The sequence below is a fragment of the Macrotis lagotis genome, chromosome 2, assembly GCF_037893015.1.
Source record: "Macrotis lagotis isolate mMagLag1 chromosome 2, bilby.v1.9.chrom.fasta, whole genome shotgun sequence".
NCBI lineage: Eukaryota > Metazoa > Chordata > Mammalia > Peramelemorphia > Peramelidae > Macrotis > Macrotis lagotis.
This window is the reverse complement of record NC_133659.1, coordinates 113,902,265-113,924,908: the sequence shown is the minus strand read 5'-3', so window position 1 is coordinate 113,924,908 and position 22,644 is coordinate 113,902,265. Positions and strand designations below refer to the sequence as shown.

General features: G+C 37.7%; 1 long non-coding RNA gene across 3 annotated transcripts in view; it reads left to right on the top strand.

The window, feature by feature from the left end:
* Nucleotides 1-3,549: 3,549 nt before the first annotated feature.
* The window catches only part of LOC141513111 (uncharacterized), a 45,153-nt gene continuing 26,058 nt past the window's right edge, over nucleotides 3,550-22,644 (top strand). For all 3 annotated transcript variants that reach the window (XR_012475715.1, XR_012475714.1, XR_012475713.1), the window contains exon 1: nucleotides 3,550-4,087. This is a non-coding gene — a long non-coding RNA (uncharacterized LOC141513111). The remainder of the gene's footprint in view (nucleotides 4,088-22,644) is intronic.

Here is a 22,644-nt window from a genome sequence, read left to right as displayed (position 1 = left end):
TATGAACTTTCCTTTGTTTATATAGTAGATTTGCAATTCAGTCATGTCCAGCTCTTGGTGACCCCATTTGAGATTTTCTTGGCAAAGATACCGGAGCTGTTTGCCATTTCTTTTTCCAGATCATTTTCCAGATAAGGAAACTGAGACAGAGATAAGTAACTTGCCCAGGGTTGCACAGCTCTTCAGTGTCTGAGGCCAAATTTGAACTCAGGAAGATGATGAGTCTTCCTAACTCCAGACCAGGCATATTATCCACTGTACCACATAAATGCTATTTATAGCAGATACTTTTGATAATCTGCTTTCTGTGACATGTTTCCATAATACCCCTACTATGCTGATATTTCTCACTTGGTCCACCTCCTTATCAATGGCAAGTAGGTATAAGGATGCTGTTTCTGAGCATGGAGATTTTCCCTGTGTCCTGTTAGACTCATGACTTTGATTTAGTGAACTCTCTTCCTCCTTCCTGCCTATCAAAACCCTACTTGTTCAAATCTCACCTCTTTCATGATGTCCTATTGTATAATTGCAAGTAAATGTTAATCTTGTCCCTTCCTGATGTATCATGGTATTTATGATCTATACTACACTGTTTGTGTGTGTGTGTGTGTGTGTGTGTGTGTGTGTGTGTGTGTGTGGAGTGGCTGTTCTCTAAGTGAGGTGACTTAGCACAGCACCCCCTCACTCTAATTCAATTCATTTACTTGTTATGGCATCACCTCCCTGATGTCATCTTCTTTGAGAATGAAGGACAAACCTCATCATCATCATCATATTTGTGTACTATTATATATGTATATAATACACATACCTCTCTATGCATGTATAATTTATTTATTTTTGTAAGTCTTGTCTCCTCTAAGAGAAGGTAAACTCACTGAGGGCCAAAACTATGGTATAGGCTTTTTTTCTTATAATAATTAGCATTTATATAGCTCTGAACAGTTTACAAGGTGCTTTCTTCCAAACAAACTTGTGAGGTAAGAACATAAGAGGTAACTACTTGGCACAGTGGACAGCATGATGAATTTGACCTGAATTGACTTTGTAATCAGAGAAAGTGAGACTGGTGACCTAGCACATCTCCCCCTCACTTAAATCCAACCTACTTGCTTATCTTGACATCACCTCCCTGATGTCATGGTCTTCTTCCAGAACAAAAGACAAACATCATCATCAGATACTTACTATCCAGTCAAGTTACTGGACCTTTCTCCTCCATGGTTTTCTAATCTATAAAATATAACTCATAATAGTTCCTACTTCAGAGGAAGTTAGAAGGAACAAATGAGATATATAAAGAGCTACAACTTTAAAATTATATAAAATATATATTTATAAAATATATATATTTGAATTTATTATATACCAGCTATATTATATATCTTTACTATTGGAAGGGCACCTAGGTGGTGCAGTGGATTCAACTGGGCCAATAATTAAGAAAAGCCATCTTCCTGAGTTCAAATCCAGCCAGATACTTCTTGGTATCTGTGTGACCCTGGGTAATTCACTTAACCCTGTTTAAAAAAAAACCTCAGTTTTCTCATCTGTAAAATAAGCCAAAGAAGGAAATGACAAACCACTCCAATATCTTTGCCAAGAAAACTTCAAAAGAATCACAATGAGTTGGAAACAACTGAGCATATTATTGGAGGTAACTAGGTAATACAGTGGATAGGACATTGGGCTTGGAATCAGGAGGTTCTAATTTCAAATCCAGCCTGAGACCCTTACTACCTGCGTGACCTTCTGTCTGCTTTTATTACAGCATTTGTAAGACGAGTTTGACAATAAATAGCTCCTACCTCCCAAAACTGTTGCTGAAGATCAAATGAGGTAATATTTGTAATGTGCTTGCTTTGTACTCCAAGCATCAACATCATTAGGTAGCAGGAACAAGTATTCTTACACCCATTTTACAGATGGGGGAGCAATTGCTGAAAGAGGTTTAATAATTTAGGAGTGCTATTGCCAGAGTTTGGATTCAAAACCTTGTATCCAGACACTGAAGTCTAGTGTTTTTCACTTTAGATCACAGAGATTTTCTGCTGTATGCTCATTTTTTCAGCCTATTTCTTGACTTCTATATTTGAGTTGTGTTCTGCTCAACTTTGGGAGGCAGAGATAGCTGAACTGAACCTCTGTAGATTGACCTGGGAGCCTGAACTTAATTCTAAGATGGTCACTGCCCTTCCTGAGCTGTATTCTGGTCTTTTCTCTAGAAGAGCCCCTGTTCCCTTGAACCCTACAACCAGGAACCAAGTAATAGGTTATGGGATTGCCAAACCAGGGTCAATCCTGTGTCCAATACTAGCACAGGGATCCCCTAATCTCTCACACTTTCAATACTTTTATCTGTCCCTTTTCACACCTGGTGCCTCATAGCTTTTTTTTCCCCCCTTTAATTTTTAGACCTGGAACTTCTTGAATTAAATTTGGTCCCACTGAATTAGCCAACTCCATCATAAGCCAGATTTTCTTCTTTTTCTTCATCAATACACCCACATAATGAGGACATAATATGTGCTGTGCACTATGGGAAGTTGTGGCATCCAGAAAGGATGAAAAATACTGCCTCTCCATCCTCCCCTCTATTTCCAGGCTCTAAGTCCTTAAAGTTGGAGAGTAAAAATTCGTCTTGTCAAAGGAGGCTCGTTGACAAAGGCAGATAAATGTTCAGTCTTTAAATTATAAAAATGAAGACCATTTTTAGAAAGTTTAGAGATTCTTAGGATTTTAAGACTAAATCCAGGCTCCCCATACATCAGTAATGATGTGGGAACATTTTCTTTTCTTCCTGCCTTTTTCACTCCTTTGTCTGTACGTGTAGTTTTCTATTTCTGTCTTTCTAGGCCTGCTCTTTGTCTGACTCTTCTTTTTATTTTTACTTTGCTACTTAGTTCATTTCATTTAAAGGAAAGAGATAGGCCTGGGAGGTGTCCATCAATGGAGTAGAAGCTTGGAATCATTCCAGTCTCAGGTCTGTGCCCCAGCATGAACCCTCCCTCTGCCAGCTAGGAGATGAAGCCTGTTTAATAAGTCCCAAACATTCCCCTTCCCTGCCAAGAAGTGGGATAGCAGCACAACAGGCCACTTGGTTCAGCAGGATTAACTGGCCAATCCCATAGCTTCAATTAAGAACCTTTCTGGTCTGTGCCTGCCACCATACAAAAACTACCTGGGCCCCAGCTTTGCCTCTGGGTATTGCCAGCTTAAGACTGTATTGATTCACATAGACGGTTTGAAAAAAAATTCTTTTTTTGGATCCTAACAGCTGGTTACTAATAGGGTTGTTCTAAATAACTGGTTAGTTGAATTCAAATCTTTTCTTTTCTAGACTAGTTTGTGGGGAATGGAGTACAGGGATAGGAAAAGGCTGAGAGATATTCATAAAAATAAATAAGCACGAGGTAAAGGTAGCTTTAAAGCAAAAATAAAGGAGAAGTTAAATATTTACACTTGGTTGAGTTGCACAACCCAAGGTCAGGGTTTTTTGTTTGTTTTTTTGGAGCTTTTTTTTTTCTGAGCCTGAGTCTCCCCGTGTTGATCAGGTTGGAAATTTAGCAGCCATTCCTGGATCCATCCCACTACTGATCCAAGTGGGAGATTTAATCTGTTCCATTTCTGACCTGTGCTAGGTCAACCTCCTTAGGAAGCCTGGTGGCTAATGAAGATACCTGACAGACTTAGTTTACTGCAGCAAAATTCCCAAATTCAAGAGATCCCTTGACCTCAGAGCCCCCAAAGTCAGGGGCTGTATCCTTATCAAGGCTCAATTCTTTTCTGATCCCTGCTCAGATGAACACCCAGATTCTTAGAGCAGCCTTTCCTCGGTACCCCATTGTCTCAGTTCCTCCTTTATGTGTTCTCAGGTTCTTACGGGTCCCTTGTTTGGGAGCCACAACTGAGTGCTCTGGTTTTTAAGTCCTCCTTCTGGGCTCCAGACTACAAGGGGAGCAAAAACAAATAAGGGAGAGTAGCCAGTGTCAACAATGGTCTGAGTCCAGGCAAAAAATGTCAATAAGAACTTGAAAGGAAACTTAACCACAACAAGAAAAGGGGAAGAGAGCAAGAGAAAAAGGTGAGTATAGCCTTCCAGGTTTGACTCATTTTCCTTTCTTCAGACTGCATCTTGCTCCTCTGGGTTAGCCACCAGACCATTTTAGGATGGGGGAGCCCCAGGAAGTAATTGTTTTTACCTTATATTGTGTATCAGTAGTGACCACAGGGGAAATTTGCTCCCTTTCTAGATCTCCTCTGTAGGACAGTAGGGGTTGAATTGGGGGTGAAAGAGGGTTCATGCTATTTAGAATGATGCTGAGATGTTAGCTGTAACTTAAAGATGATCCCTCAGAGAGTTGTGTGGAGAGTTTAAAGACAGTCCCTTAGAGATAGTCCAGTCCAACCCTCTTACTTTACCAAAGAGGGAATTGAGTCTGGGGGTGTCTAGAAATTAGCCCAGATTACATAATTTATAAATAACAGCAGGGATAAAATTTGAATTCAAAGCCTCCAATCTCAAATAGCATGTTCTTTTTATTACCCTAAATTTCCCAAGACTTTGGAGTCAGAAGATCTGAATTTGTATCATAATTCTGCCACTTGTGATTTATCTAATTTCCATGGGCCTCATTCTGACTTTTTCCTCTGTCAAAGGAGGAGATTGGGCTACAGCAGATAATTCTGAAGATTTCTTCTAAAATTTGGGTTAATCATAGTTATTTTGGGATTGCTAGTTCTCTATCAGTTTAGCTGTCAGTGTGTAAAAAGGACCTTCCTTAGTTTCTGAACCACTCCCTGTGGCTATGTTTGTTGTTACTGCTTTAAAATAGCAGGGCTTCATTTCTTCTATTACATTAAGGCTGTAAATTTGGTTGTAGGTGGAGTGAGACATTAAAGAAACTCTTCCCCAGGGAAGCAGCCTGGCTTCCTCTTTTTAGACAGGACTTTCCCCATTGTGGAAAGCCTTTTCCTCCCCAGATGCCAGGTAAAGGTTCTGCCCTGAGGGCAGAGGGTAAAGGTTCTCAGTCCTTTTTGTTCTCTGTTCTATGAATTAATGCCCCATTATCTTCCTGAGAAACTTCCCTCTGCTTTCTCATAAAGAAGTATATAGTTCCATTGTCACATGGGAAAACAGAAGATGGGGAAAGATTGTGAAGGAGACTTTCATGAAGTTAGATTTCTTTGTCTTATGCTTGGAGATAAACTACCCAAGAAGAATGCCCATTTTCCTGAAGAGGAAAAGGAAGCCTCTCCTTTCCCCATACCACCCCTTGTCTCTGCCCCACCATATTCATTCTCCACCTGGATTGATTTCATCTTGAGATTCTCTGCCTTCTAGAAGCCCCAACCAGCAAAATGGGAGCCCTATTGCTCCAGGAGCGATCCCTTGCTCAGGAAGCCTAGTATTGTTCAATGCTCTGCTATAAGCTCCATATGAACAGCTCATTTGCTGTGGGGGCTGTTCCTGTCTCTGGAAGATTCTGGTTTTCATCGACAGAGAGTTTCCATGACTTAAGCGTTGCATCCTGTGAATCACATAACTTTCTATTATCTTTGGCACCTCATGGACAAGCACACTAATCAGTTCGATGCAATTTACAAATACTTTTTTAAATGCCAATTAAGGGCCTGTCATTGTGGTAAATCCTGAGGAACAGAAAATCAAAAACAACATCATTCTTGCCCTTGGAGTTTTTACTTAAATGGGAAGGGAGTGTGAAGGAGATCTCAAGGTGTCGAGGAGATGAATGAATGAATGAATGAAGCATTTGTTCAGCAATTACTCTGTGTTAAGCATTATAAAATGCTAAGCTCTGGGGATACAAGTCCCTGCTCTCAAAGAGTTCACATTCTAGGGGGAGAGACAGTTTATGGTATGAGATATATCTGCTACAAGCCTTATTGAAAGGCCTCATAGTCTTAGATTATAGTAGCAAAACAAAATTATTTATTAATATTATTTCCACAGACTGATGGACTGATGTTGGACCATTTAAGTGGTGAGAACTTTGTAAATTTCCTGATCTTCAACAACTATAACAACTGCAGAGGCAGTTGGTAGGTTAGGTTTCCACAAGGGCTAATTTCCTGGATGATGGTTTGCTCAGTCTCAGATGCTCCCAGGCTCTTATCATAGGGTGGGAGGATCTGAGTGTGCTTCAAGGTGTCTCAGTCCACCTCTAAATTCCTTCTACCCTTCAAGAGGAGACTTACAATCTGGTGATCAGTAGGAGGTGGGTTGGGGAGGTTCTGCATTGAGGAGGTCCAGAAGGGTCAAGGGAAGGAAGAAAGGAAGGAAGGAAGGAAGGAAGGAAGGAAGGAAGGAAGGAAGGAAGGAAGGAAGGGAGGGAGGGAGGGAGGGAGGGAGGAAGAAGGAAGGGAAGGAGAGAGAGAGGAAGGAATGAGGAAAGAAGGGAGGAAGTAGGAAGGTGGGAGGAAGGGAGGAGGAAGGGAGGGAGGAAGGAAGGAAAGAAAAAAAGAAAGGAGGAAATCTAGCATTTATTAATACCTGCTATATGCCAGGCACTTTGTTAAGCACTCTGCAAATATTGTCTCATTTGATCCTCACAATACTGGAATGTAGGCAGCATTATTAACCTAATTTTACAGTTAAAGAAACTGAAGCAGGCAAAGGTTAAGTGACTGACTCAGGGTCACAGAACTAGTAAGTGTCTGAGACTGGATTTGAACTCAGGTCTTCCTAGTCTCAGGCCCAGAGCTCTATCCAAAGGGCCACCTAGAGCTCAGCTTGAGCCTGAGTCTTTTGACTCAAATTCAGGTCTCTGTTCACTGTTGCTGTTTCTTGTCTCTGTATAAATACTTGTCTTTTCTGAAACACGTTTGAGAGGCAGCATAGTGAATAGAAAGCCAGTGTTGGAGTAAGGATGACCTGAGTTCAAGTTCTACCTCTGCCGCAGACCTTCCTGAGCAATCCTGGGCAAGTTGTTTAACTTTGGGGTACCCCAGGCAATTTTCCAAATCTATAAGTTGCCAGCGTCCATAGCAGAAAGGGCAGGTCTGAGCGAAAAAAGATTAATCTACCTACTAATAAATAAGCTATAATGAAGAATGTGACAGGAGCAAGGAAACATCTAAGCAAATACTCTAATAGGAGGGAGGCATTATTTTCAACTGTGATTCAACTCTGAGAGGGGGATGTGGCATCTGAGGAATTCAAATTCCCAACACTGAAAAAACAATCAAAGTAAAAATTGAATTCAGGAGGCCAGGAGCAAGGACAGAAAATCTGGGAATCCAGGATGCCCAAACAGCATCAGGGACAATTGACAATGATAATGTTGGCAATTCTCTATTCCCAACCCCCCACCCCCCATCTATCTTTTTCTTTCTTCCTCTATCTCTGTATCTCTCTGTGTGCATGAATGCAGTTTACCTTTTATTTCATAATCATATGAAATGATTTACTCTGCAGTCTAGTCAAACTTGTGGAAATTAAAGGAAATCCAAGGAGAGTTGCAAGTGGGAGGATAAGGATTTGGGGTTTGAAAGCAGTTTGAAACTTTAGGTTGTGGGGGGAGGTTGACTCTCCCCAGGTACAGAGGAATACTTTGGAGATGAAAACATAAAGAACGAAACCAAAAAACATGAAAGTCATTTGGTGTCAGCATTGGTCATCTTTCTGATCTTGTCATCCTCTGTGGTTTCCACAATGCTCAGACCCATTTTCACTTTCCCAAGGACAACATGCTTATCCTCCAACCAATCATTCTTAGCAGTATAGATGAGAGACTGGGATGATGGGCCGGGCATTAGCTATAGACAATCCTGGGCAAGGTATGGACAAGACCAAAACCGGTGTGCTCCAGAATTAAGTTCTCATCAGAATTTCTCTCTGAAAATGGACTTGCCAACAGAGCTGTTATAACATGTGTAGTTACCACCCTGGACATGGTTCCAGGAAAGCAAGGAGTGAGTAGCAATGTTGTAGGGCCAAGTGACATCACAGTAGCATCTGCATATACAATGCTATTTCTAAGGGCACAGGAGTTTTGAAGATCCAGATTGTGTTTTAGCAGGTTTGTCACTTCTGATCCCCAAAGGACTTCACTCTGACCCTCTAGTTACAAACCCATCTTTGATTATATTTCTATTCAATCAACCAACCAACCAAGTAATTAATCAAAAAGCATTTACAGTACATTAAGGACTGGAAAAACAAAAAATGCCTACCTTCAAGGAATTTACATTCTAATATAGGAGACAGCCTATCAAAGAGCTATAGAATAAATTCTCTTATTGGGGATGGCACTAGCAGTTTAGGGAGACCAGGAAGGCTTTCTTAGAAGAGTCAGATTGGGAGGGAGAGCATTCCAGATATACAAAGACAAGGAAACCAAAGAGGGAGTGTTTTATGAGGAACTGCAAATAGACCATGCCTAGATCTCAGGGTATATCTAAAGAAGTAGAATCTAATATTGGAAAAATAGGAAAGAGCCAGATTATGAAGAGTTTATGTCAAACAAAGGACTTTATCTTTGATCCAGGAGGTAATAGGGAACCACTGGAGAATGTGGTGGGGAACCAACTTAGAGAATGAATAAAGGCCTGTCTAGGTCTAGTCAAGAAAAAATCCCAGATCCAGCTAAAGGGACCTGGGCTTCTGCAGGGAATAGAAATAGGTTCCAACTGAAAACAATGTCACTCACTACCCAATGGTGGGTCACAGTTTAAGGATGGACTGAAAAGGAACCCTTCCCTAGAAAGGTTAGTCAAATTGTATTTACTGAGTAAGTGCAGAAGCAAGAAACAACTTATGACTGTCCCTGTGAGGGAAGCAGGTTTGCAGATTCTATCTTTATCCTGTCTGAAACCTATAGTGGAATAAGTAGGACAAGAACACACCAAAGTGAAGCCTACAGTTCTGTCATTCTGAATATACATAGCTTTCCTGCTGGTTCTCAGTATCTGAGCTCAATAGCAGTTCAGGGGAGCTCCAAACCAGTGACAAGCTTACAGGTACTTTTCTTCAAATCCAGGAACTTGAGTAGCATAGATAAAAAGAGTAACTCTCAGATTCAACTTTGGATCAGACCAGATTGGGAGGACTGAATGCTGACATATTCCCTACCTGACCTGTCTTTGAAATCCTGGAATAACACCATACTCAATATCCCCCAAAGCAGCAACAGGACAAAGAGAACACAAAATAAGACCAAGCATAGCCTAGTCATTCTCTCCAGGACTATAGAGAGAGCATGACCCTAACTCAAACTTTAAAAAGTCAGGAAGTAAGACTGAATAAATGAACAATTTTTTTTAATTTTAGAAAGGTTTCATTTATTTTGAGTTTTATAATTTTTCCCCCAATCTTGCTTCCCTCCCCCACCCCCCACAGAAGGCAGTTTGTTAGTCTTTACATATTTCCCATAGTATGCATTGATCTAAGCTGAATGTGATGAGAGAGAAATCATTTCGTTAAGGAAGAAACATATAGCATGTGATATGGCAGAATTACATAATAAGATAACATTTTTTTTTAAATTAAAGGTAATATGGGACAGCTAGGTAGTGCAGTAGATAGAGCACTGTCAGGAGTACCTGAGTTCAAATCTGACCTCAGACACATAATTACCTAGCTGTGTGGCCTTGGGCAAGCCACTTAACCCATTGCCTTGCAAAAACCTAAAAAAAAAAATTAAAGGTAATAGTCTTTGGTCTTTGTTCAAATTCTACAATTCTTTCTTAGGATACATATGGCATTCTCCATTGCAGATAATGCAAGATTGTGCCTGATTGTTGCCTTGGTAGTATGAGCAAGTCCATTAAGGTTGATCATCAACCCCAGGTTGCTGTTATGGTGTTCTTCTGGTTCTGCTCATCTCACTCAGCATCAGTTCATGCAAATCCTTCCAGGCTTCTCTGAATTCTCATCCCTCCTGGTTTCTAATAGAACAATAGTGTTCCATGACATACATATACCACAGTTTCTTAAGCCATTCCCCAATTGATGGACATTCCTTCAGTTTCCATTTCTTTACGACCACAAACAGAGCTGCCATGAACATTTTTGTACAGGTGATGATTTTTACTCTTTTTCCTAATCTCTTCAGGGTATAGACCCAATTGTGGTATTGCTGGATCAAAGGGTATGCACATTTTTGTTTCCCTTTGGGCATAGTTCCAAATTGCTCTCCAGAAAGGTTGGATGAGTTCACAACTCCACCAACAATGTATTAGTGTCCCAGATTTCCCACAACCCTTCCAACATTGATCATTGTCCTTTCTGGTCATATTGGCCAGTCTGAGAGGTGTGAGGTGGTATCTCAGAGATGTTTTAATTTGCATTTCTCTAATAATTAGTGATTTAGAGCAATTTTTCATATGACTATGGATTGTTTTGATTTACTCATTGTAAATTGCCTTTGCATATTCTTTGACCATTTGTCGATTGAGGAATGTCTTGTCTTTTTTTAAAAAAAAAATTTGACTCAGTTCTCTGCATATTTTAGAGACAAATCCTTTTTATTATTAATTAATTAATTTACTTTTGTATTTTATAATTTTCCCCCAATCTTGCTTCCCTCCCCCCCACACCCACAGAAGGGGGATCTGTAAGTGTTTACATTGTTTCCATGCTATACATTGATCTAAGTTGAATGTGTTGAGAGAGATATATCTTTAAGGGAAAAAAAATAAAATATAGGAGACAGCAAAATTATATAATAAGATAACAGTTTTTTTTTTAAAGTAAAGGTAATAGTCTTTGGTCACAAATGAGCAATTTAAAAAAATTTCATGATTAAGAACTATTATGGTGAAAGGAATGCTCAAGACACAAACACAGAAGAGTGTAACATCAAAAATCTACAAGCAAATCTTTAAAGGAAAATATAGTTTGATCACAAGTTCAACTAGAATTATTAGAAGAGATGAAACTGGGGGTGGCTAGTGGTGCAGTGGATAGAGCACCAGTCCTGGAGTCAGGAGTACCTGGGTTCAAATCCGGTCTCAGACACATAACAATTACCTAGCTGTGTGGCCTTGGGCAAGCCACTTAACCCCATTGCCTTGGAAAAACCTAAAAAAAAAAATAAGAAACATTAAACAATAAGATGACTGAAAAAGTAGAAGAAAGTATAAGGTATCTCATGGTAAAAAAGAACTGGCCTGGAAAATAGATTGAGAAGATATGACTCAAGATTCACTGGGCTGTCTAAATGTCATTACCAAAAAAAAAGAAAGAAAAGAAAAGAAAAGAAAAAGAAAAAAGGAAAGAAAGGAAAAGAAAAAAGGGTTTAGATATTTTATTTAAAAAAAATAAAAAAGAAAGTGCCCAAATATCTTAGAACCAAAGAATAAAATTAAAATAGAAACTACCCAGTCATCACCTGAAAGAAACCCCCAAATGAATACTCCAGGATGATTGATGATGATAATGATGTTTATCCTTTGCTCTTGAAGAAGACTATAATTTCAGAGAGGTGAGGCCATGACAAGCAGGTGAATTGAATTTGAATAAAGGGCATGTTGTGCTAAGTCACCAACCTCACTTTCTCCTCTAGATTCATCTAGGTCCAGTGGCTAGGTATGAATCAGTATGCCAGGGTTTAGCCTTGGATACAAGACAACAGGGGTCAAATGACTTGTCCACAGTCACATAGTTAGTAAGTGTCTGAGGATGGACTTGAACTCAATTCCTCCTGATTTTAGGGCTGGCACTCTACCCAGTGTGCCATCATACATACATATATATATGCATATGTGTGTGGGGGGTATATTAATAAACACATGTGCATATGTGTATGCACATATACTACATTGCATATTATAGAAATGCATATATGTTTCTATATACATATTTATAACTGATTCAAATTTCTAAGAATAAAAACTATTTCCTAATTGTAAACCTTCTAAAGATATTAATAGTCAGTTTTCAAAGGAAGAAATCCAAACTATCAATAATCATATAAAAATGTTTAATAACTAAATGAAAAATGCCCTAAATCACTAATATTTAGAGAAAGTGAAAATTAAAACAATTCCAAGGTTGCATCTCATATTTCTTAGATTAGCAAAGTATTAGAAAAGAAAAATATAAATGTAGAGGAGTTATGGAGAAATAGGCATATTGATGCCTCACTGATATGTCTATGAATTGGTCCAATTACTCTGGAAAATAATCTGGAGCTATGACCCCAAATTTACTAAATTGTACATATCCTTTGATATAGCAACACTACTACTAAGCCAATAACTCTAAAGAAGCTGGGGTTTTTTAAAAAGAAGTTTTTGTAATATAATATTTATAGCAGCTGTCTTCTTGGTGGCAAAGAACTGGGAACTAAGGGAGTGTCCATCAGTTAGGAATTATTGAACAAAAAACTATGTTATAGGAATGTAATGGGGCATCATTGTCATAAGAAATGTTGTAAGGAACAGTTTCAGAGAAACTGAGGCAACTGAAGCAATGTAAAGTGAGTAGAACATGAAGAACATTAGATTTAATAATAACAACATCATTAAAAAGACAAAGATTTAAGAACCCAGATCAATGAATGTAATGGGGCATCATTGTCATAAGAAATGTTGTAAGGAACAGTTTCAGAGAAACTGAGGCAACTGAGGCAATGTAAAGTGAGTAGAACATGAAGAACATTAGATTTAATAATAACATCATTAAAAAGACAAAGATTTAAGAACCCAGATCAATGAATGTAATGGGGCATCATTGTCATAAGAAATGTTGTAAGGAACAGTTTCAGAGAAACTGAGGCAACTGAGGCAATGTAAAGTGAGTAGAACATGAAGAACATTAGATTTAATAATAACAACATCATTAAAAAGACAAAGATTTAAGAACCCAGATCAATGAATGTAATGGGGCATCATTGTCATAAGAAATGTTGTAAGGAACAATTTCAGAGAAACTGAGGCAACTGAGGCAATGTAAAGTGAGTAGAACATGAAGAACATTAGATTTAATAATAACAACATCATTAAAAAGACAAAGATTTAAGAACCCAGATCAATGAATGTAATGGGGCATCATTGTCATAAGAAATGTTGTAAGGAACAGTTTCAGAGAAACCAGTTCCTGAGAAACTGTAGCAATTGATGCAGTGTAAAGTGAGTTGAACATGAAGAACATTAGATTCAATAATAACAACACTATAAAGACAAAGACTTAAGAACCCAGATCAATGCAATTGACCAGTTATGGTTCCAAAAGATCAATGGTAAAATATTCTACTGATAGATAGATGATGGACTCAAGGTACAGAAAGACAGATACATTTTAACCAGGTCACTAGAGGGATTTGTTTGATAACAAAGTTTGATAACAAATATTTCTTATAAGGATTTTCTTTTTTTTTCTTTTTCTCTTCCAATGCTTGAGAAAGGATAAAAAAAAACATGTATTCACTGAAAAAAATCAAAATAAAATAAAATAGAAAGTGAGTGAGGGAGATAATTTGGAGAGGGCAAGACTTTGAATAGCCTTTTATTCAAAATTCAAAGAGGAGGATGAGGAAATTGGGCTATATCATCATTTACTTTAATACACCAAAGAACAATTTACATATTCCCACAAATAATGTTGATAGCAATTCATTCATTTTATTCATTCTGTATGACTTGTCTGTGTCATTCAATGAAAGCCAATTAAACATTTCTCTTTGCACTGCCCAGTTTTTTTCCTAGTATGCATTTCACATCAAGATTATACAAGTATGTTGTATTTCCTCATCATTGTTTAACATGCTGAGCACCAGAGGAAATTAATAAGTCATAGGCAAGTCACTTCCCCTTTTCAGATACTCATTTTTGCTGCGTTCTCATCCTTTTTTCTTCTATCTCCTCTCTTCAAGTCATTTCTATATTTATAGACCATTTAATTAGCCAACATTAGTCATGAGAAAGACTTCCAGCCTGTCATAGGAGAGAATACTGACAGATGTCTGGCACTCACTAGCAGTAGAATGGAATCAGCTGCCTCTATATCCCAATTGATGTCATTTGACTCTGAACCCCTAAAGTCCAACAAAAAAATCAAGAAATAGAGTTATTTGTAATAATACTAATAAACAAATATTTTCATTTCTAGTTCCATAATGCCTTATCAAACCTCATATCCTCTTACCTACACTTCCTAATTGGTCTCGCTACTTCCTCTTTCATTTATCTCTCAGTGTTTCCCTACTCAAATCCCTCATCCACACTGCTGGCAAAGTGACTTGTCTAAAGTACTGGTATAACTGTCACTTTTCTGCCCAACAAATTATAGTGGCTTCCTATTACTCACATGATTCAATAAAAAAGTCTTTTGTATTTAAGGTTCTTTTTGACTAGGCTCCAAGCTACCTTTGCATCATTATTATATATATTAATAATATTTGTTCTTCATTCTCCAAGAAGACCACAACATCAGGGAGGTGATGCCATGACAAGCACATGAATTGGATTTGAGTGGAGAGTGCTGTGCTAAGTCACCAGCCTCACTTTCTCCTTCAGACTCATCTGGGTTCAGTGGTCAAATATGAATCAGGACAACTGGAGATAGCCCCGGATATGGGGCAATCAGGGTTAAGTAACTTGCCCAGGTCAACCAGCTAGTAAGAGTCAGAGGCTAAATTCAAACTCTTGTCCTCCTGATTCCAAGTCCAGAGCTCTATCCACTGCACCAAGCATAGTATCCTCTCTCCTATACCATAAGGTCTAACCAGATTAGCCCTCTTACTGTTCTTCATATGTTACACCCCATTTCCCATCTCCATGCCTTTGCACCAGCTATTCCCCCCATTCAAGAATGCCCTTCCTCTTTACCTCAGCATTATAGAATCTCTAGTTTCCTTCAAGATGCAATTCAATAAACTATTATTATGTACCTACTATATGCCCAGGTATTGTGAAGCCAGCTTCTGCATGAAGCCTTTCCTGAACTCGTCACCAGTGCTTTCTCTCATTCAAACTACCAAAGCAAAAAGAGGGTAAATGACTTGCCCAGGGTCACACAGCTGGTAATTATCTGAGGTTGCATTTGAACTCAGGTCTTGTACACCACCAAGCTACCCCCCAAAAGAAACATATGTAATAAATGTTATTGTGTGTAACATAGAACTAAATAAGGTTTGTTCCTATGTAAAATACAGAATGAGGAAATATGAGGATTTAAGTTTGCAAAGAGACTAGTCTCCTAAAGAAAGACATGGTAATTCCATGGGTATAGCAATAGGTATAACAATGGAGCAACAGTTTATATACCAACAAAGAATCTAAAATGGGATTCCATTGGTACTAAGAGAACATTATTTTCTCTTCATTCCAGGCTTCTCACCAAAAATGAGCAAGTAAACAAAGAACTAAAATCTCATATTTTAGCCAAGGCAGCATTTCTTTGATTCTCTTGAGTTCCTCAGTTTCCTGTGCCTATTACTTTGCCTGCTTATCATCTTGAGCTGATAAAGAATATTGTAGCAAAACCAGGTTTGGGATCTCCCAGGAGATAAATCATCCTTCTCTAGCTTGTCATCTCACATATCATGCTAGGTGATGCATGCATCTACTGCCTTTATTGAGGCTTCCCACTTTCCCAACCTTTATTTTAGAGTTGATACCAAATATGAGACAAGGGTTAGCAGACTTTAAATAACTATGGAATAAGCATTAGCAAGGGAAAGGACAGAAAGAGAAGGGGAAAAGAGGGGTGGCATGGAACGTCTGACTGATATTGCTAGAAATAACAGCAGCCAATGTAAAATGATTCTGGCAACAACAAGAGGATGAGTTTCCTTTGCTTAGTCTGTCCCTTATGGAGAAGAGATCAAAGTGATTTCAGAGGAATAGTTTGCTTAAAGGGGGAGTGTACTTTTTAACTCCGAGGAAAGAAGGGAAGAGAGTTCCTCCCATCCAATCATCATTCAGGCTGTGAAACCAGACCTCAGTACGGCAAACAACTTTCTCTTTGCCCCACTGCTGGCAGTTCCAAACAGCAGCTGCCAAAATCTTTAGTGAGAGAGGGAAAGGAAGACAAATGCCCAAATCTGCCAAGTCCACATGGCATTAAAATGGAAGATAACCCTGAAGACAAGTCAAGTTAATGAGCATTTATTAACTACCCACTGTTTTCAAGGTTCTATGCTAAATTTTAGCAGTAGAGGGAAAAAAAGGACAAAAAAACACCACCCAGTTTCAGTTCTTAAGGAGTTCAGTCTAATGGGCCCCTATTTAACTTTACTTTTCCCCCATCTCTAGGTCTATGATCTGAGCATCCTGGGAAAGAGTCTCCTCCTCCATGGTTATTCTACTGTAGAATCAGATTTCCAATAATGTTATATATAATATACACATATAAATATATAACAAACACACACACACACACACACACATATGAAGTGTGAGTGTGTTTGTGTATCCTACTTCTTTGCAAATATATCCAGAAAATCTCTGGGTCCATGACATGAGAATCCTGGGAAAGAATCTTCTTCTTCATGGTTATTCTACTGTAGAATCAGATTTCCAATAATGTTATATATAATATACACATATAAATATATAACAAACACACACACACACAGATTTCCAATACTGTTATATATAATATACACATATAAATATATAACACACACACACACACACGCATATATATGAAGTGTGAGTGTGCTTGTGTATCCTACTTCTTTGCAAATATATCCAGAAAATCTCTGGGTCCATGACATGAGAATCCTGGGAAAGAATCTTCTTCTTCATGGTTATTCTACTGTAGAATCATTTCCAAGCAGAGTTTTATTTTTAAATATATATATATATATATATATATATACATGTATGTTTATTTACATATACACATGTGTGTCCTATAGTGTGTATGTCCTACTATAGATTCAGATTTCCAAGCAGAGTGTTTTATGTATATACATATATAGAGTTATATGTATACACACACACACACACACACACACACACATATATATATATATATATATATATATATATATATATTATAAATTTTTTACCCATTTCCTCCCTCCCCCATCTTTAATAGAAGGTAAATGCCTTAAGAACAAGAAAGTTTTGGTTTGGAACCCCCGGGTAGATATTATTGGAAGGATTATTCCAGTTTTACTGAGGAGAATATTGAGATCCAGAGACATTATTAAGTAACTTGTCCATGCTTACACTAGAGTCATAGGCAATATTTTAACCCAAGCCTTTCTAACTCTCAAGTCTAGGGTACTATAAACCACATTTCCCCTTCAGTGAAACTTTAGGTTATAGGTTTCCTGAGAATTATTTTGAAATATTGAAATACCAAGTATTTTGTGTGGGACCATTTGTGTTACCAGCTCCAGATCATTAAGGGAAATCCTGTTGAGAATGGGAAAAGTTCTTTCATTGTTAAAGATCATTCCCACCTGGTGTTTTCCTTTTTTTTTGGTGGGAAAGAATGAAAATGCTCATTTTCAGAGTAGAGCATTTCATAGTTCTAAGACCCTTCTTGGCAACAATGGTGATGAATGAGAAGCAGTTTGGAAAACCATGGAAGGCCTCTCTGCATTCTCCACATTCTGTTTTTCTGTGCAGAAGCAGCCAAGTCATTCTGGGTAAAAAGCTAGGTTGATTAGTTCATATAAGAATGACAGCAGGACTTGTCCCATGCATCTGATGCAGCACAAGGAAGCAAAGGGAATTTTTTTTTTTACTTCTTATGAGATTGCTTCTTAACATCATTTCTCTGAGGAGGCAGCTAAAATCTGGAGTGATTTCTTCATTGTCCCTAATCCTGGAAGCAGCACTAAAAGAAAAAAAAAACCCAACATTTTTTATTTTATTTTGTTTGCTGCCCGCCCTTCAGTAGAAGAGAGATGAGAGGAGAGAACGAAGTTACTCTTTTTTTGGCAGAGGCCTCTTTTGTAAAACTTAACTTTTGAATTTTTTCTGAACTCAAGGAAACAGAAAATATGCCACATGTACTGGGCAAAGTTGTAAGTCTGAAAGCCCACAACTCAATTCCTTCACTTTTTTTTTTTTGGAGAGGGTGTAGAATGGATTCCAAGAAGGAAGTTTGGCAAGCTTGGTAATAGAGAAATAGGGTTGGGGGAAGGGAATAGCTCTGCCCAGGGACCTAGTTCTATTTTAAATAGAAGTGGGATTCCCAGTGGCCTGGGGTTCATCACCCCGACTGCAATGGAGCAATATCTCCTTGGATGTAAAAGCTTGCAAGTTTCACTTTTCTAACTTTTTCTCCAACACTTAGCACAGTCCAACACATGGTAAGTGTTCAACCAATATTTGTTTCCTTCTTTTCACTATCATATCAGATCCCCAGTTACCAGTTAGAGATTGATGCTAGACTTTCCACTCCCTTACCTTCCGTATCCAATAACTTGCTGGCTTGCTTTCCCTGTACAACCTCTACCTAAGTTCAGGTCCTCATCATCTCTGGATTATTAACCTAGCTTCCTAAATGGTGTCCCCCATTCTAGGATCTCTCTCTATAGCCTATCCTATCATATTGATATTCCAAAATGACTGTCACCCCCTACTCAAAAATCTTCAGTGGCTCACTATTGACTCTAGAATAAACTACAAAATCTCAGAGTTGGGTATTTAAAGTTTTCCACAGTGTTGCTCCCACCTACTCTACCAATCTTCATAATCCTTTTCCCCAGCTTCCAATTCCAGTCAAAATAATTTTTTAACTGTTCCCCTTATGTGCCATTCTATCCCTCAACACCTTGTCAGGAATACATTCCTTCTTCACTTCTTCCTTGAAGACTCCAGCTTCTTCAAAAAGACCTCTGTTAATTTTCCTAACAGAGACTCATCTTCTTGAGTTCCAATCAAATATTTAGTAGTTCCGTGACCTTGGGCAAGTCTTTTAATCCTGGTTGCCTCAGATTCCTCATCTATAAAAATAAATTAAAGAAGGAAATGACAAACTACTATAGTATCTTTGCCAGGAAAATCCTAAATGGGATCACAAAGAATCAGAATCAACCAGAGCAACAACAAAATGATAGCTGTTCTCACATGATTAAAGAGGCAGTGTGTTTTAATAGAAAGAATGCTGGATTTTGGATTAAAAAATTCTGGATTCAAATTCTGTCTCTATCACTTACTAGATAAAGGAACAAACAACAATCATTTAACTTCTCTCTGCCTCAATTTCCTTATCAATAAATGAGTGAGATTGGCTAAATAACCATTAATTCCCTTCAATTCAAGCTTTATGGTCCTTGCTATCTAATTATCTATGATCTTAGTCATAGGTCCTAATACTGTGTGATTTTTTTTAACCTCAGTAAAGATGAGAAGTGTGAGAGGTGGCTTAGCACATTAGATAGCTCAAGAACACAAGTTCAAGTTCTGTATAATCTATTCTATATTCAATCAATCCTCAGCATTTGGGTGTTTAACTTTTGGAAGCTCAATTATTCCTGTGACTTTATTAGTAATCTCATCTTCACTTTCAAGTTTAGCAATCACTATGAACAGTAGAGGAAAAAACAAGAGGTACAATGCACCCCCTCATCAGCACTTGCCCAACATAATGAGAGTCCTGTCCCCTCTTATCACTTCCCATGCAGCAGGGCTCCTTAACATTATGATATGTTCCCAGTTTGGGGGGGGGGTGCTTTTTGTCCCAGAAGAGTTTGACCATTGAGCCAAAAGGGAGATTAGAGATGGCAGGTTGCTCTTTTACCTCTTTTTTTACTTTGGAGTTCTGGCATCACTGACCTTACCCTCTCCCAGTCCAGTCTTACAATGCGTCTCCCCTACCCTGAATTTTATAGGATATTTTATGGTTACTGTATTAGGAAAAGTGCATATTATCAAAATTGATGTTTTGTTAGAAAGAATTGTATGCAAGAAAAGTGTATTTTCAGACATCTCTAACAAAAAAGTTTTGGGTGTTCATGGGAACCTAACTCCCTTTTCCCCAAAGCTTCAATATATCAGCATTCACATTTTTTACTTTTGAGCTGTTTCCTAGGAGCTTAACCCTGTGAAAATTTGAGAATTGACTATATTTATTATGAATAAGGCATGAGTATAGAACTGAGCCAAAGACTTTGGAGAAATCAACAGAAGTAATATAAATCCTAGGTTGTTGGGGGTTTTTTTTATTGCCCAAGGAGTTGTTCAATAATTACTAACTCAGTGGTTCCCTGATTAACTAAATAAATTATTTGTAAATGATACAAACTGCAAATGCCTATGTGAAGTACAGAAATATGTAGTTGATCTATATTTGGAGGGGGTCACTTATGTTCTCATGTTTTGGTAATAAGGTTACAATGATTTCTACATAAGAAAAGTGCTATCAAGCATCCTTGTGAGAGAAGGCCAAGAAAGTGCTTTGCTCAGAATTTATGTACCACTGGGAAGCCTTGGAATTAATAATTTTGGATCTTCTCCAACCCCAAAGCTTTCAAGCCTTGCAGAGAAACTTGAGTTTCAGTCATTCAGTCACCTCCCCTAAGGTCAACTCCCCTGCCATTTTATTAAATCACCCTTTCTCTTCCATTATTTATCTAATTTGCATTTTCTTTGTTTAGATTGAACTTTTGGGGCCATTCATATAAGCAGAAATATCATATATCCTCCTTTGGATGTTCTCTCTTGTCTAATTTCTCTATTTCTCAAGGCTTTTTATGAAAGTTTTTGAATTAATTATTTGTGCTATTTGGATTCTTTGTTTCAACTTAATCTTTTGATTTTTTTCAATTTCTGATGGAAAAAATCTAGGATTTCTGATATGTTAGCTGTTTGATTCCTTTATTCATGATTTTTTTTGGTTCCATTTAAATGAGTTATGTAGTATACATGTTTTCTAGGAAGAGCTAGTGGAATAAGTATTTGTTCCAGCATTGGATACAGAGGACCTGACTTCCAATTCTGACTCTGATGCCTCAATTTCTTCATCTATAAAATTAGAAGTTGAACTCTGTGGTCCCTTTTAGCTATAGATCTATGATCTTATGGTTTATGTGTATATATATATATATATGTATATATATATATATACACACACATATACTCTCTATAAACATATATATGAATATAGTATATGTTTATATATTATATATATTTTATATATATATGTGTGTGTATGTAGGAGGGACACTGATAAAAATTCTAGGTTGGTCCTATCACCTAGAAAAAATAACAGGAGTAAATTCAATCTTTTTCTGAGGCTAGTTAGCATTGACTATAGAGCTGAACTTGGAGTTAAAAAGACTTGAGCTCAAATCCAGCTTCAGATGCTTACTAGTTGTATGATGATGATTGTTTGTCCTTCGTTCTTTTTTTTTAATTTTTTTAATTTCTTTCGGTTTTTGCAAGGCAAATGGTGTTAAGTGGCTTGCCCAAGGCCACACAACTAGGTAATTATTAAGGGTCTGAGGCCGGATTTGAACTCAGGTCTTCCTGACTCCAGGGCTGGTTCTCTATCCACTGTTGTCCTTCATTCTTTAAGAACATCATGACATCAGGGAAGTGACAACAATGCAAGTACTTGAATTGGTTCTGAGTGAGGGGGCTGGTGTGTTAAATCACCAATCACACTTTCTCCTCCAGAATCATCTGGATCCGGAGTCCAGATATGAATCAAGAAGACTGGAGATGGCCCTGGATACAAAACAATCAGGGTTAAATGACTTGTTCAAAGTCACACAAGTATCTGAAGTTGGATTTGAACTCCCATCCTCCTGACTTCAAGGCCAGTGCTCTATCTACTGTGCCACTTAGCTGCCATCTCTTGCCTCAGTTTCCTTATTTGTAAAATAAGGGTAATAAAAGTACCAACTTCCCAGAATTGTTTTGAGGATAAAATGAGGTAGTATTTGTAAAGTACTTTGTAAACTTTGAAATGCTATATAAATATATTATTGTTATTATTGCTATTACTTAAATACCTCGAAATTTTATATTTCTATTTAATTATTTATATATGTATATTTATATTTAATTAATTAATTAAAACACAAAACATTAAAACATAATCTGAGAATCAAGGAAGGTAACTGATCACAATGTAAAAGGGAAAAAAATCATTGGAAAGTACAAAACAAGTACATTGTTTTGATGCATTTTTGATGAAAATTTGGTAATTTTTTAAACGTAGCCAGTGCCTAGTAGTCTTCAGATAATTTAACAAATAAAACAACAATGACCTATCACATAGTATATGGTATTTTATGACATTGGCTTACATATAGCCCTCTGTAGAGGAATCTGTCAAGAAAAGAAAGAATCAGAACCTGTTGGTTCTATCCCCAGTGAATTTGAAATTACTAACATCTCATTGTGTAGAGAACACCAAATTATTGTATTTTATCTTCTTTCCTAGAAAGTAGTGGCAAATCTTCAGGGTTGAAGTAGATGCTTGGGTGTCATCAATTTTTCACATGTATTTAAGATATTCAGACATTTTATTTGTGCAATTGTAATGATCAATATAGCTCTTTAAAAATATATAGATGGGGGCGGCTGGGTGGCACAGTGGATTGAACATTGGCCTTGGAGTCAGGAGTACCTGAGTTCAAATCCAGCCTCAGACACTTAATAATTACCTAGCTGTGTGGCCTTGGGCAAGCCACTTAACCCCATTGCCTTGCAAAAACTAAAAAATAAAATAAAATAAAAATATATAGATAGCAATTCTCATTT